We start from the raw sequence: 13,840 nt of genomic DNA, 5'->3' as shown, positions 1-13,840 counted from the left end.
AAACAATAGTGGGATTCTGCCAAAGGAAACAGCCAGGCTCTTTTGAATAATCTAAAGAAAAGATACACAGCCAACGACGTCCATAGGATAATTGCAAGTGAACGGAACTTGTCTCTCTTACGGGGTGTTCACGGTGGAATAGTCTGCGACTTGAGTTAGCCTGAAGTGGCTCTCCACACTCGTAGCGAAGGAAAAAGTTAAGTGTGTGTGCGTCTGGACAGTAGCTCTGACTTTCCTCTTTATGTCCGTCTTTCGACACATGAACGGCGTGTCGTACACTAACGGGCTGACGTCACAAGCGGCAGACACGCTGATGAAAGGCAGGCGGCAGACATTTTGTGCACGTGACAGATAACTTATGACAGGAAGCATTACACCCTCGTTCATTGACCCGCAAGTGTCTAAAATCTGACGAGAAAAAGCCGCACCACATACACGATCCCTAGAAACGTTCACTTTTCTGGAGCAATAATTAAGTGAATTGTAGTATAATGAATTACTGCCATTAATACATTTTCGTTCGTGAATTAAAAAGTATTACGCATGTCGATGTACATTATAATTTTGTGCACGTGACAGATAACTTATGACAGGAAGCATTACACCCTCGTTCATTGACCCGCAAGTGTCTAAAATCTGACGAGAAAAAGCCGCACCACATACACGATCCCTAGAAACGTTCACTTTTCTGGAGCAATAATTAAGTGAATTGTAGTATAATGAATTACCGCCATTACGCATGTCAATGTTTACTATAACTATTAATATACTCTCACTGTATCATCTGCCTCTTTAGCTCAGTGGCAGAGCACTGGTCTCGTAAACCAGGGGTCGTGAGTTCAAACCTCACAGGAGGCATTAATTTTTTAATACTGAGAATACATTTTAAATTGGTAAGTTTTCGTTATTTGAATGTATTTCAGTTGATAGTATCGCACTTAAGCTGATAAAATTAATGCAAAATACTGTATAGTCACTGCAAGCAAAGCTGCGAATCTGCATGTTGGAAAATTGTAGTCTAATTAAAAGATGATTGAATTAAACAGAACGACAGTACAATAAATTTACTTTCGTATCTGTTTCACTCATTATGAAGCAAGAAATGAATTCGCATAAACATTTTTTAACGAGGTCTTGCAAACCAAAACAACACAATGCTGTATTGGCTTTACACAGTACAGAACCGTTAAATCAATAACTTTCCTCATTCCGCCGTGTGAAGTATATCTCGAATCAGCACCGCGCTCAGTGCTGTTACAGAAGGTGTCGTCTGGTTAAGTTGCCAACCTTATCAATTATCTACATTACTCAACGGGCTGGTGCAAGTGTACCAGTCCCAGTAAACAATCCGAGATAATGGGACCTAGGGACCTACAATTTGACGTGGAATCCGAACCATGTGTAGATCCTGGAGAAACTACACATAATTCAGAGGTGGATGCTAGTTAAAGACAAAATGAACATTTACATGGTACGACCGGCATTCGATCCTGCGACCTTTCTGTTTGCATGTACGCGCTCTATCACTGGATTGTCAGCTCCGACAACGGGATGGGGCAGGACTCACGTTCAGCAAAATCAAAAGGGGTACGATTAGTTTCAGCCAAACAAGGAATGCGGAACAAAGGTAAGAAGAAGATATGAAGAATGGCACAAAATAGGTGGCTGGCCTCGCTATTGATATTGCACACGCATTCAGACACAAACGACTTGTACAAAAAGATCGATACGTTAACAAGACTAACGGAACTTGGATTTCGTATGAGAGCCTGTGAAAGATTGAAAAAAATGCTCCAGATTGACTTCGACTACTGTTTTTAATAAAGCAAATAAAGTCACTATGGAATATGCAAACACCGTGCATTTTTGCGAATAACGTCGCCCAGATTACGGAAAATATTTTGATGTTTTAGCTGATCCTTCTTTTTTTCCGTGTTTGCTTCCTAATACATATATATGGAAATACATTTCTGCCTTGAGCTAACGCGAGTTATTCTTATTTTCCACCCAAACATGTTTTGGCGCAGTTAACACCGTGGTCAGTGGATTCATTTGTTTTTTTGTCGAGTAACATGTAAAGAAATTTTGCACGATAATACACACAATTTTGAGATTGTGCTATTTACAACTGTAAAATTACTATCAGAAAAGTATGTACCTCACTATCACATACTGAAGTTTATGCGACTGTCTGCCATTTGCAGTACAGCCGATATTTCGCTCCAGTTGATCACCTGCAATTACTCACAATTTTTCAGTATTACTTAAGGTATATTTATCGATGTTAGGCCTGAAATGAAACTATTGCTTCCTCCTGTTTTGCTAATGTTATGTTTTGCTGTCAACAATGATTCTTTACCAATCGTTTTTTAAGTTAAATTAATAATTTTTGAAAATGTTTGAGTGCGCTTTGTAAATTGGTGAGTGGGAAAGGGGCCTGTTTATGAAAACTGAATATACTTACTTTTTGTTGATTCTGCTTCCTCACCCCTCTACACTCTAAAGGGTAAGAAAACTGTGCTTTTTAACACGCACTGTTTCACTATTTAACCGATATTAATTTGTTCCGCCATCTTGTTTAACGTAATGGCAGCAGGCTTAGCGTGTGTGTGTATACGTGCCTTGATCTTCTGATAGTTTTTTTTTTTTTTTTGTTTTTTGTTTAATAGTTGAGAACAGGGCTTCATTGCAGAGTGCTGTGTATTCGTTGATTATTTGTTTTCCTTCTCCTACCGTTTTTTTTTGTATGTGGTAAATTCTTCCTATTATGTATTACCGTAATTGTTGCATTTAAGAATTTTTAGGTCGATGCTTATGTCTGTTGGTCTTTGAAACAGAGCTGCACGATTGGACCTGTATGTTAGTTTTTGTTGTTTAAAATTGTTTAATTGCAGGAATAAAATATGCCAACAGAATGGCGCCTACCAAAATGAATCTCGGGGGGCATTTCGTTATTACCAATTTTGGTGCAAAATCTGTTTCAAATATTTGAAGAGTTTGCGAAATGCTTCAGACATGAAAATGCGTTTAAGAAAATTACTAAAACAGCAATGTGAAATTATTTATGTAATAAGATAGTGGAAGGGAGACTAGAGAGTTAGGGCTTAGAGAAAGAAAGAGCTTAGTCCATTTTTTCAATTTCACCAGTATATTAAAGAATGGAAGAGATCCAATATTTACTACAATAGTAAGTAGGAAAAGCCTAACTCAGTTATACAGCAAAAGAAGCTGTACAGGGAAAGAAAGGGCTCAGTTCATACGGACACAGGGAAAAAAGGCTTTGTCAATTGTATGCTGGGCTTTAAAGTAAATAATGATAAAATTGAAGCCCAAACAAACAGTTGTCAGACATTGTTGTAATTATTTGCATTGTTGGCACTTTAATATTTTGTGTGCATGTCTTTATGTAGTGCACTAAAGTTTCTGCAATACTGACATGGGAATGATGAGGCATTAAGTGATGCTTGTAGAGAAAATATACAAGGACGTCACCAGCTAATGAAGGAAAGAAAAAAAGGCATGGCTGCTTATATGATGTAAATAAAAAGATTAAATTAATGTCTCATGAGATGGGATAAAATTGCCATTGCAGGTTATAATGTTTTGACGACGTACCTGAAGTTACACGACAAATTATTTTAAAACAGTTCAGAGTAATGGTTGTAAGAGGTCCGAGCAGATGTAATTTCGATGTATTGCTCACGCACTGCCTGCGATATGTAAGGTATAAGAGAACCTCAGACCAGAGAGCAGTGTTGACTGCGGTAGGAACTGTGTAGCTGTAGCAGTAAGTAGTTGCTAGCGAGCAGTCTAGTCTGGTTTGGTGTATCGTGTTGACTGGGCCGGTCGTGGTACAGCGATGCCGGAGCCTGAGCATTATTGTATAAGGTAAAAAAAAAAGCAGCCTCGCGCATATGTAGTATTGTTATCTCAAGTCCCATGTAAATGTTTTAAAAATCTCCTAATAATAATCTTTCTCATAAAAAGTAACTTTTAACAACCATTCATTTCAATTTAAAGCATTTACTAATTTCTCCAATCCATGATCATCCCGATTATTGCAAAAGAAAAATCAGTTGTTTCCTTTCATAAATCACAAATCTATCGGCCAGCATTGCACAGGACTGTGCCAGAAAAATTTATTGTAAGAGCAGATATATATGCGTTATCCGGCGACTTCATTGAGGTAAGAATTTTTCTTTTTTATTCAGAATGATCTTTCAGGCCATGACGCAGCACTGCTGACGTCCAAAATTTACCAGGTTAAATTCACAGTCAATTATTGAAAAGTTATAAGTGAGCAACAATTTAACTGAGAGGTTAGTTACATTGTATTATTACCAGGTTACTGAATTTATTTTTTGTTGGGACGTTACACTGAATGTGAACGACATAATTATAATTTTTTACTGTTGAGAAGTTCAGGAATTTTTATGTTTTGAGGTTACACTAAATGTGAATATTATTAATATTTTTATTTTGTGGGGAGGTTACATGGTATCTGTAGATTTACGGAATGCTTGTTTATGTAGCTTCCAATACAGTGTAGATCGCCTAAGGGAGGTGACTGTGAAGTAAGATTAAACAATGCAATCTACAATTACAGCGTTCGAGGGCAAATAGGGGGTGGAACGAAAGAAGTTTTAGTTTGTCGTAATGCAGATATATCAAAAAGTAAGATCCAATTTTTAGTGCCTAGTATTGGAACTAGAGGGATGAGATGGAAACATGGGAACAGGCCATGAAAATTAAGTGATGAAACGATGCCATTAAGCAACACATTGCCTCTTTTCTCAGAAGAAACAGTCATACAACTAAAGTATAGCTCCCTGTATAACTACGTATAAGTAAAATGTTCAGTTTATTCAAAGAGGCCTCCCCAACAAATAATGCGTCATATGTAACATATACACACCTATTTAATGCGAACTTTAATATTTTCATGGCAACGAAAGATTAAGTAAATATGTAATATTATTGTTATATACTTGTAGAATGCCGGCCACTGTGGCCGAATGGTTCTAGGCGCTTCAGTCTGGAACCGCGCTGCTGCTACGGTGGCAGGTTCGAACCCTGCCATGGGCATGGATGTGTGTGATGTCCTTAGGTTAGTTAGGTTTAAGTAGTTCCAAGTCTAGGGGACTGATGACCTCAGATGTTAAGTCCCATAGTGCTCAGAGCTATTTGAATCATTTTTGAACGTGTAGGTTTGTTGGTTTGCAAAATGCGTGTAACTGTTGCAGAACTAAAAGATCAATAAAAGATTTCAATAGCAAAAAAGGCTGTTCTGTAACATTTTTAAAACTGGACTTGGGTCATTCATATCCCGTACCCTTCGTTACATATAAGTAAGTACAGGATGACACGTTTATTTTCAAAGACAGGCAGCACGTTACCGAAAGTCATGTAACAGATTGTCAGCGAAACAAATGGATAAAATATTGTTTCTGAGTTACTGCACGGAAAAAGGGTGGAAAGTTTATGTAAGATTTGATTAATTCTTTTTGCCTTCCACTCAGCTTCTCCATCTTCTTCTTTATCATCGCCTTGTCCCACGTCACGTAGGGTCGGCGTTGCTCTTCTGGATCCATCTCCTCCATATTACTCTGTCCATTGCCTCTTCCTTCTTCCATCCTTTCTCCCTTAGGTCCCCGGATATCTTATCCTTCCACCTCACCTTCGGTCTTCCTCTCTTTCTCGCTCCTTCAATCTTTGTATCTTCAACTCTGTTTCCAATTATACTCTTCTCCTTTTCTCTGTAAGTGTCCGTACCACCTTAGTCTGCTCTCTCATATCTTTTTCCCGGTGGGTCCCACTTTCACAGCTCCTGTAACAAATTCATTTCTAATCCTGTCCTTCCTTGTTACCCCACACATCCACCTCAGCATCCTCCTTCCCGCCACTTCCAACTTCCTTTCCTGGGCTACTGTGATTGGTCATGTCTCTGCCCCGTATATCATAGCAGGCCTTACCACCGACTTGTGCACTTTCCCTTTCAACCCAATGCTCACCTTCTTGTCACACAACACTCCACTCATTTTCCTCCAGTTGTTCCAACCGCAATTTATTCGGTGTTGTATCTCGCTTTCCAGTCCTCCGTCCCTCTGTATGTACGACCGATTTCAGCTCATCATCCTGGATCTCGCAAGACCTCATCTGCACATCCTTCAGTGTTAAATATTCTGACTTTGTCCTGCTAATTTTCAAATGGTTCAAATGGCTCTGAGCACTAAGCGACTTAACTTCTGAGGTCAGCAGTCGCCTAGAACTCAGAACTACCTAAACCTAACCAACCTAAGGACATCACATACATCCATGCCCGAGGCAGGATTCGAACCTGCGACCGTAGCGGTCGCTCGGCTCCAGACTGTAGCGCCTAGAACCGCACGGCGACTCCGACCGGCGCTAATTTTCATCCCTCTTCCTACAAGTGCCTTCCTCCAATCCTCCAGCTTTTCCTCAAGTCTGTCGATGCTCTGCTCACAAAAAAACCACATCATCCGCAAACATTATATTCCACGGCGCTGCCTTCCACTCAGCTGTTTATCTGATAATCAGTTCTGTAATTTCATATTTAAAGCTGCAATTTTTTTTAATAAATTGTAATCTGTAATGAAAATAAAAACATTGCTCGGATTCAGACTTGTGATAATAGCCTCTCTTCATAATGCAGTGCCGAACAAAAACGTGAAGCGCCCAGAAGGGGAGGAGGAAAGCAGACTTAACCTGTTGACAGGGTAACTGCTGTTACTTCAGTGATTACGAAATCGAGTCAAATTTACACAGGCGTTGGCAGTAAGACGCAACACTGCCTCTGGCCAGGACGCACGCACTGACTCGTTGGGAAGCGTGTCACAAACCCATTCTATCCTCTATGGAAAGCTGGCCCACAACCGTGGTAACTGTTTCGGTCAACTGTTGTAAAAGATCCTGTTAACCTGGATGTTTGCACTGGGACGGAGCTGACGTCTCAGTTGGCCCCAGTCATGTACTATGAGATACGAGGACCTTGATGGCCACGGTAGCAGTTCAGCATCCACCAACAGTTCATAGACACACCTGATATGTGTGGATGAGCAGTTCCCTATTGAGAAATGACAGCATGATACTATCACATGAGAGGTAACTCATGAGTGGCAGGGTTTCAGTGACAGACCGTTGTGCTGTCAGAATTCCCTCAAGCACTACCAGCCCGACCTGAAGTCATACGCGATGGCTGCGCATGCCATGACTGCAGGAGCAGTTCGGGCAGAATGCGGCCGGCCGGCGGTTCTAGGCGCTACAGTCTGGAACTGCGAGACCGCTACGGTCGCAGGTTCGAATCCTGCCTCGGGCATAGATGTGTGTGATGTCCTTAGGTTAGTTAGGTTTAAGTAGTTCTAAGTTCTAGGGGACTGATGACCTCAGAAGTTGAGTCCCATAGTGCTCAGAGCCTCAGCGGTGGCCGACGCACAGTAACCAGTTTTCGTCCAAAGCGCTGGGCGAGTTCTCATGCGTCTGTTCGGAAGGGGGGGGGGGGCTACAAGTGTGTTTCGTCTTTCAGTACTTGTCATCTGAGTTGCGAGGTCGGTAAAAGGACCCATTTATTATTCTATTCCGTTTGCTAAGAATGACCTCTACCCATACTAACTCAAAAGAACTACGAGGTGCATTCAAGTTCTAAGGCCTCCGATTTTTTTTCTCCGGACTGGAAAGAGAAAATTGCGCATTGTTTTAAAATGAGGCCACGCTCATTGTCAATACGTCCCAGAGATGGCAGCACCGTATGGCAGATGGAATTTTACCGCCAGCGGCGAGAATGAGAACTGTTTTAAATACTTAAAATGGCGACGTTTTCCTTACTTGAACAGCGTGCAATCATTCGTTTTCTGAATTTGCGTGGTGTGAAATCAATTGAAATTCATCGACAGTTGAAGGAGACATGTTGGCTCAAAAATGGTTCTGAGCACTATGGGACTTAACATCTATGGTCATCAGTCCCCTAGAACTTAGAACTACTTAAATCTAACTAACGTAAGGACAGCACACGACACCCAGTCATCACGAGGCAGAGAAAATCCCTGACCCCGCCGGGAATCGAACCCGGGAACCAGGGCGTGGGAAGCGAGAACACTACCGCACGACCACGAGCTGCGGACAAGGAGACGTGCTGGTGGAGTTATGGATGTGTCGAAAGTGCGTTCGTGGGTGCGACAGTTTAATGAAGGCAGAACATCGCGTGACAACAAACCAAAAGAACCTGAAGCTCGCACAAGCCGGTCTGACGACATGATCGAGAAAGTGGAGAGAATTGTTTTGGGGGATCGCCGAATGACTGTTGAACAGATCGCCTCCAGAGTTGGCATTTCTGTGGGTACTGTGCACACAATCCAGCATGACGACCTGAAAATGCGAAAAGTGTCATCCAGGTGAGTGCCACGAATGCTGACGGATGACCACACGGCTGCCCGTGTGGCATGTTGCCATGCAATGTTGACGCGCAACAACAGCATGAATGGAACTTTCTTTTCTTCGGTTGTGACAATGGATGAGATGTGGATGCCATTTTTCAATCCAGAAACAAAGCTCCAGTCAGGTCAATGGAAGCACACAGATTCACCGCCACCAAAAAAATTTCGGGTAACCGCCAGTCCTGAAAACATGATGGTGTCCATGTTCTGGGACAGCGAGGGCGTAATCCTTACCCATTGCGTTCCAAAGGGCACTACAGTAACAGGTGCATCCTACGAAAATGTTTTGAAGAATAAATTCCTTCCTGCACTGCAACAAAAACGCCCGGGAAGGGCTGCGCGTGTGCTGTTTCACCAAGACAACGCACCCGCACATCGAGCTAACGTTACGCAACAGTTTCTTCGTGATAACAACTTTGAAGTGATTCCTCATGCTCCCTACTCACCTGACCTGGCTCCTAGTGACTTTTGGCATTTTTCCAACAATGAAAGACACTCTCCGTGGCCGCACATTCACCAGCCGTGCTGCTATTGCCTCAGCGAATTTCCAGTGGTCAAAACAGACTCCTAAAGAAGCCTTCGCCCCTGCCATGGAATCATGGCGTCAGCGTTGTGAAAAATGTGTACGTCTGCAGGGCGATTACGTCGAGAAGTAACGCCAGTTTCATCGATTTCGGGTGAGTAGTTAATTATAAAAAAAATCGGAGGCCCACAGAAATGCCAACTCTGGAGGTGATCTGTTCAACAGTCATTCGGCGATCCCCCAAAACAATTCTCTCCACTTTCTCGATCATGTCGTCAGACCGGCTTGTGCGAGCCCGAGGTTGTTTCGGTTTGTTGTCACATGATGTTCTGCCTTCATCAAACTGTCGCAACTACGAACGCACTTTCGACACATCCATAACTCCATCACCACATGTCTCCTTCAACTGTCGATGAATTTCAATTGGTTTTACACCACGCAAATTCAGAAAACGTATGATTGCACGCTGTTCAAGTAAGGAAAACGTCGCCATTTTAAATATTTAAAACAGTTCTCATTCTCGCCGCTGGCGGTAAAATTCCATCTGCCGTACTGTGCTGCCATCTCTGGGACGTATTGACAATGAACGCGGCCTCATTTTAAAACAACGCGCATGTTTCTATCTCTTTCCAGTCCGGAGAAAAAAAATCAGAGGCCTTAGAGCTTGAATGCACCTCGTACAGTCAGCGGAACCGACACAACTGCTTACGTCAGCTCCAAACGTTCCTCAACATTACAAGTTGACTTCAGACACCGTATGTTCTTTATCGAAATATATTTGTTTTATTGTTGTCTACCTCATGTCTTAGTTTGGACGAATAGTTTCGGAATATCCTGCGCGCCTTACCAGGCCTGGTAATAACACTAAACACTAACGCACTCTGGTGGCTGATGTACCCTTAAAAAAAAAAGGTACTCGTGGGTACGTATACGAAGTTGCATTGACAACCGACCATGTCTTCTGACTGCTTCACGTTTTTTGGCAGACAGTCTAGACAGATTTAGAAAAAAACTGAGATGGAGAGATTGGAGCCTACAGACTATCTACTGTAATCTACGTATTAAAGATAAGTGTCGATACCCAGTGGCAGTTCGTGAGTTTACAGTCTGAACGTTCACAAATTTTTGGATTCATATAAATACGAGAGTGTGAAATTATTAGTATATGCTGTATAACAGTGCTGCTTATCAAGATATTTATATAACTACAGTCATTGTCAATAATAATAACAGTAATAATAATATACATAACCTGTCTGAAAAAGGAAGAATTGTTTTCGAGGAATTTTGATGTTTTGTGTATAATTAAGTATAGTTTAGGGCAAGAACGAAATAACGTTTAAGCTTTCGCTACTATTCGTTTCGCTTCTCTGTGTTAAGTGGGAGTTTCCGTTTATTTTTTCGGACAAATGTATAAGATCCTTATCACATGTACTAGTTACTGAGGTAACTTCCAGGCTGAAAATGAGAGATTTTTACGTTGCACCCACACGACAACTGACGCTTATTATACGAGGGTAATTCCAAAAGTAAGGTCTACTACTTTTTATAAGTAGATAAACCTGTTTATTTCTACAATGGTTTACATCAGTTTACAGCTTAAACATTTAGCTATATTCCGACATAATCACGATTTCCGTCGATGCATTTTTGTAGATGCTATGGCAGTTTTTGTATGGCCATGTCTTACCAGCTCGCTGCCATGCTGTTCAGAAAGTTATGAACCTCTTGTTTCACCTCGTCATCGGAGCTGAATCGCTTTCCGGCCAAATGTTCTTTTAACCTAGGGAACAGGTGATAGTCACTGGGCGCCAAGTCAGGACTATAGGGTGGGGGTGGGTGATTATGTTTCACGGAAACTGTTGCAGGAGAGCAACGGTTTGCCGAGCGATGTGTGGGCGAGCGTTCTCATGGAGAACGTGTACGCCATTGCTCAACATTCCTCTTCTCCGGTTCTGAATTTCCCGCCTGAGTTTTGTCAGAGTCTCACAGTACCTGTCAGCGTTAATTGTGGTCCCAGTGATTCAGGTCCGACGACGAGGTGAAAGAAGAGGTTCGTAACTTTCTGAACAGCATGGCGGCGAACTGGTATAACATGGGCATACAGAAATTACCACAGCTTCTACAAAAATGCATCGACAGAAATGGTGGTTATGTTGAAAAATAGCTAAATGTTCACGCTGTAAACTGATGTAAACCATTGTAGAAATAAACAGGTCTATGTACTTATAAAAAATGGGAGACCTTACTTTTGGAATTACCCTCGTGCACTTCTATGTCGCCGGCCGTGGTGGCCGAGCGGTTCTAGGAGCTTAGTCCGGAACAGCGCGACTGCTACGGTCGCAGGTTCGAATCCTGCCTCGGGCATGGATGTGTGTGATGTCCTTAGCTTAGTTAGGTTTAAGTAGTTCTAAGTTCTAGGGGACTGATGACCACAGATGTTAAGTCCCATAGTGCTCAGAGCCATTTTTGAACTTCTTTGTCGAACGTTCGCCTGTAGTTACGCTTATTTGATTTCGTCACTTTCTCAGTCAACGTAACTGGTATGAGAGCTCCTAGTTCCTTTGCGACTAACGTTTCCAGGTAATTTTCTTTTCTGGTAGCACTTAAAACAGATTCAACAGAGTTCATGCTGACACTGTACACGAAAGACGATTCCTGCACAGTAAACAACGAACTCCAAACACAAGCTGATGTTTGTGGATACAATTAAATTCAAGTAGTAATGTCTACCAACATTGTCTCTTGACTAGAATACTAATGAGGCGCTGAGAACCATAAGAGACGAAAGCACACAGTTGTCGATCTCACATTTAAGTGAATATAAGAGAAATCAGTGAGGCAGCTATTTGAGACTGTTCATATGTACAATATGGGCCATCACAGATAAACCTGACCCACCATGAGACCAACAGATGTCAGAAGCATGAATAAATGCCAGTCTCACAATCGACGATGATGTGCTTTATGATTCTGAATACTGCAAATGGATTACTGTATGATAAAATCCAGAACTTAATATACTACATCTCATTCAAAATCCCACAAAGTTGGTTTTCTATTAGTATAGTTATAACATATATTGTTGTCCGATCTAACTTTATTATATAGTGAGTGAATTGACATCGGGGGAATGTGCTACCTTCTAGTGGAATTTATACCAAACGAACAGATATAAACATCTACTGCAGTGTGCTACTATCTGGCGGCACTGACGTGAACTTCTAGTAGAGTGGCAAGGGCTAGCTGCTAGCCGCTAGCACGTAGTTGATCAAATCCGTAGTATATTTGGTTCGTAAAGCAATTGCGTCACGCTAGTTGCGCATGCTCAAAAGCTCCTTAAAACACGCACAACGGAAGGTGTGCTCGCGACCCTGATGTGCAGAGTACAGGAGTAGCAATGTTGCGTAGCGCGGTAGATTTAGTGTCGTGTACTGTATTTCAGCTTACTGCATCTTCGAGTACATTATGTTTAACGTCACTCAAAGAAAAATAACCTATAAATCAACAAGCTGTCAAAACTTCGAGTGTTAACGTGGCCTTGCGCTCTTACACAGTATCCGCTACTGTTGATACCTCAACGTTTTCGATAGTTTTAACTGTGCGATAGTTAGAATACCATTCATGGTGGAATTGTCGATGCTTTTCGTTCGTTTCCGAGCCCCTACACCAGACTATTCGCTGCGAAAGAGGTTCATTATGAATATGGACTAGGAAAGGACCTACTTCCTAAACATTTTGAATGTAAAAAGTCATTTCATCAGTGAACCAGACAACTCGTTAATATGGATACAAAAGTGGGAAGAGCAGAAGCTTAAAAAGTAGGGAGGTCCCACTGGTAAATAGTGATCCCCGGAAATCAGCCATACACTAATGCATGTCATAACCAGTACTGCCTCATTCGTAACGAAATCTGCGACATACTCACCGCGCAGATACGGCGGACGCAGCGCGCCGGTCAATTCGCAGAGGCCGGACCGGCAACAAACAGATAATCGGATTACGCTTCGAGTCAGCTTGCTGATTACGTGACCGTGGGCCATGGGGAAACACGACGCAGAAACGCAAAACCGCCGTCCGAGCGAGCGAGCGAGCAGCGCTTGGTTGGCTGGTAACTGCAGGGGCCATTTTCACTTGCTGGCCACTCATCTCCCCGCATCCGACCTGACACGGGGTCGGTCGACACTCCACACATACACACACACACACACAGAGCAAACAGTATTTGCAGCCGCTGGCGAAATGAGACGCCTAAATATAGACAGGCGAGCATCAATATTTACTGAATAGCCCGGCCGGGTTGGGAGCAAAGAGCTTCGCAGTTTCAGGTCGGGCTTCATTAAAGGCGACTCGGGCTTCGCTTGTGCACTAGCGTTTTACACCGCAACTGCTGGGAAAGGTCAGATAACTGACAGCGTAGGCTGCTGCATCCTGCCGGTTATTAACTACACGTACTAAGCTCCCCTTGCCCGGTTTTGCTATCTACGTTTGTTTCTGTTTAAGCATCTGACCGATTGCTGGACAGAACTCATCTACATCTGCGTCATATTCCGTAAGCCACCTAACGGTGTATGCCTGAGGCTATTTCTGCTACAGCTAACTCTTCCCCCCGTTTCATGTTGCGCTCGCGAATGGCGCGTGGAAAGGAAGATTGTCGCTACGCTTCTGTATTAGCTCAAATGAATTTTCTCGTCGCGGTCATATCGCGAGATATGTGTGACACGAAACATGTTGCCTGATCTACTCGGAACGTATTCCCACGAAATTTTGGTAGTAAACCTCTCCGTGATGCATAACGCCTCTTTTGTAGCGTCTGCCCCTGGAATTTGTTGGTTCAAATGGTTCAAATGGCTCTGAGCACTATGGG

The 13,840-nt window shown here is 42.5% G+C and overlaps 1 protein-coding gene and 1 non-coding gene across 3 annotated transcripts in view; one reads left to right on the top strand and one right to left on the bottom strand.

Annotated features, from left to right (window-relative positions):
- Nucleotides 1-13,840, bottom strand: part of LOC124594733 (phosphoinositide 3-kinase adapter protein 1) — a 477,024-nt gene that overhangs the window by 297,717 nt on the left and 165,467 nt on the right. The window lies entirely within an intron of this gene.
- Trnat-cgu lies at nucleotides 787-858 on the top strand. Its single transcript has one exon. It is a non-coding gene; the product is annotated as a tRNA-Thr (tRNA).

The sequence above is a fragment of the Schistocerca americana genome, chromosome 2 (assembly GCF_021461395.2).
Source record: "Schistocerca americana isolate TAMUIC-IGC-003095 chromosome 2, iqSchAmer2.1, whole genome shotgun sequence".
Classification (NCBI taxonomy): domain Eukaryota; kingdom Metazoa; phylum Arthropoda; class Insecta; order Orthoptera; family Acrididae; genus Schistocerca; species Schistocerca americana.
The sequence above is the reverse complement of the archived record's forward strand: the minus strand, read 5'-3'. Positions and strand labels throughout refer to the sequence as shown.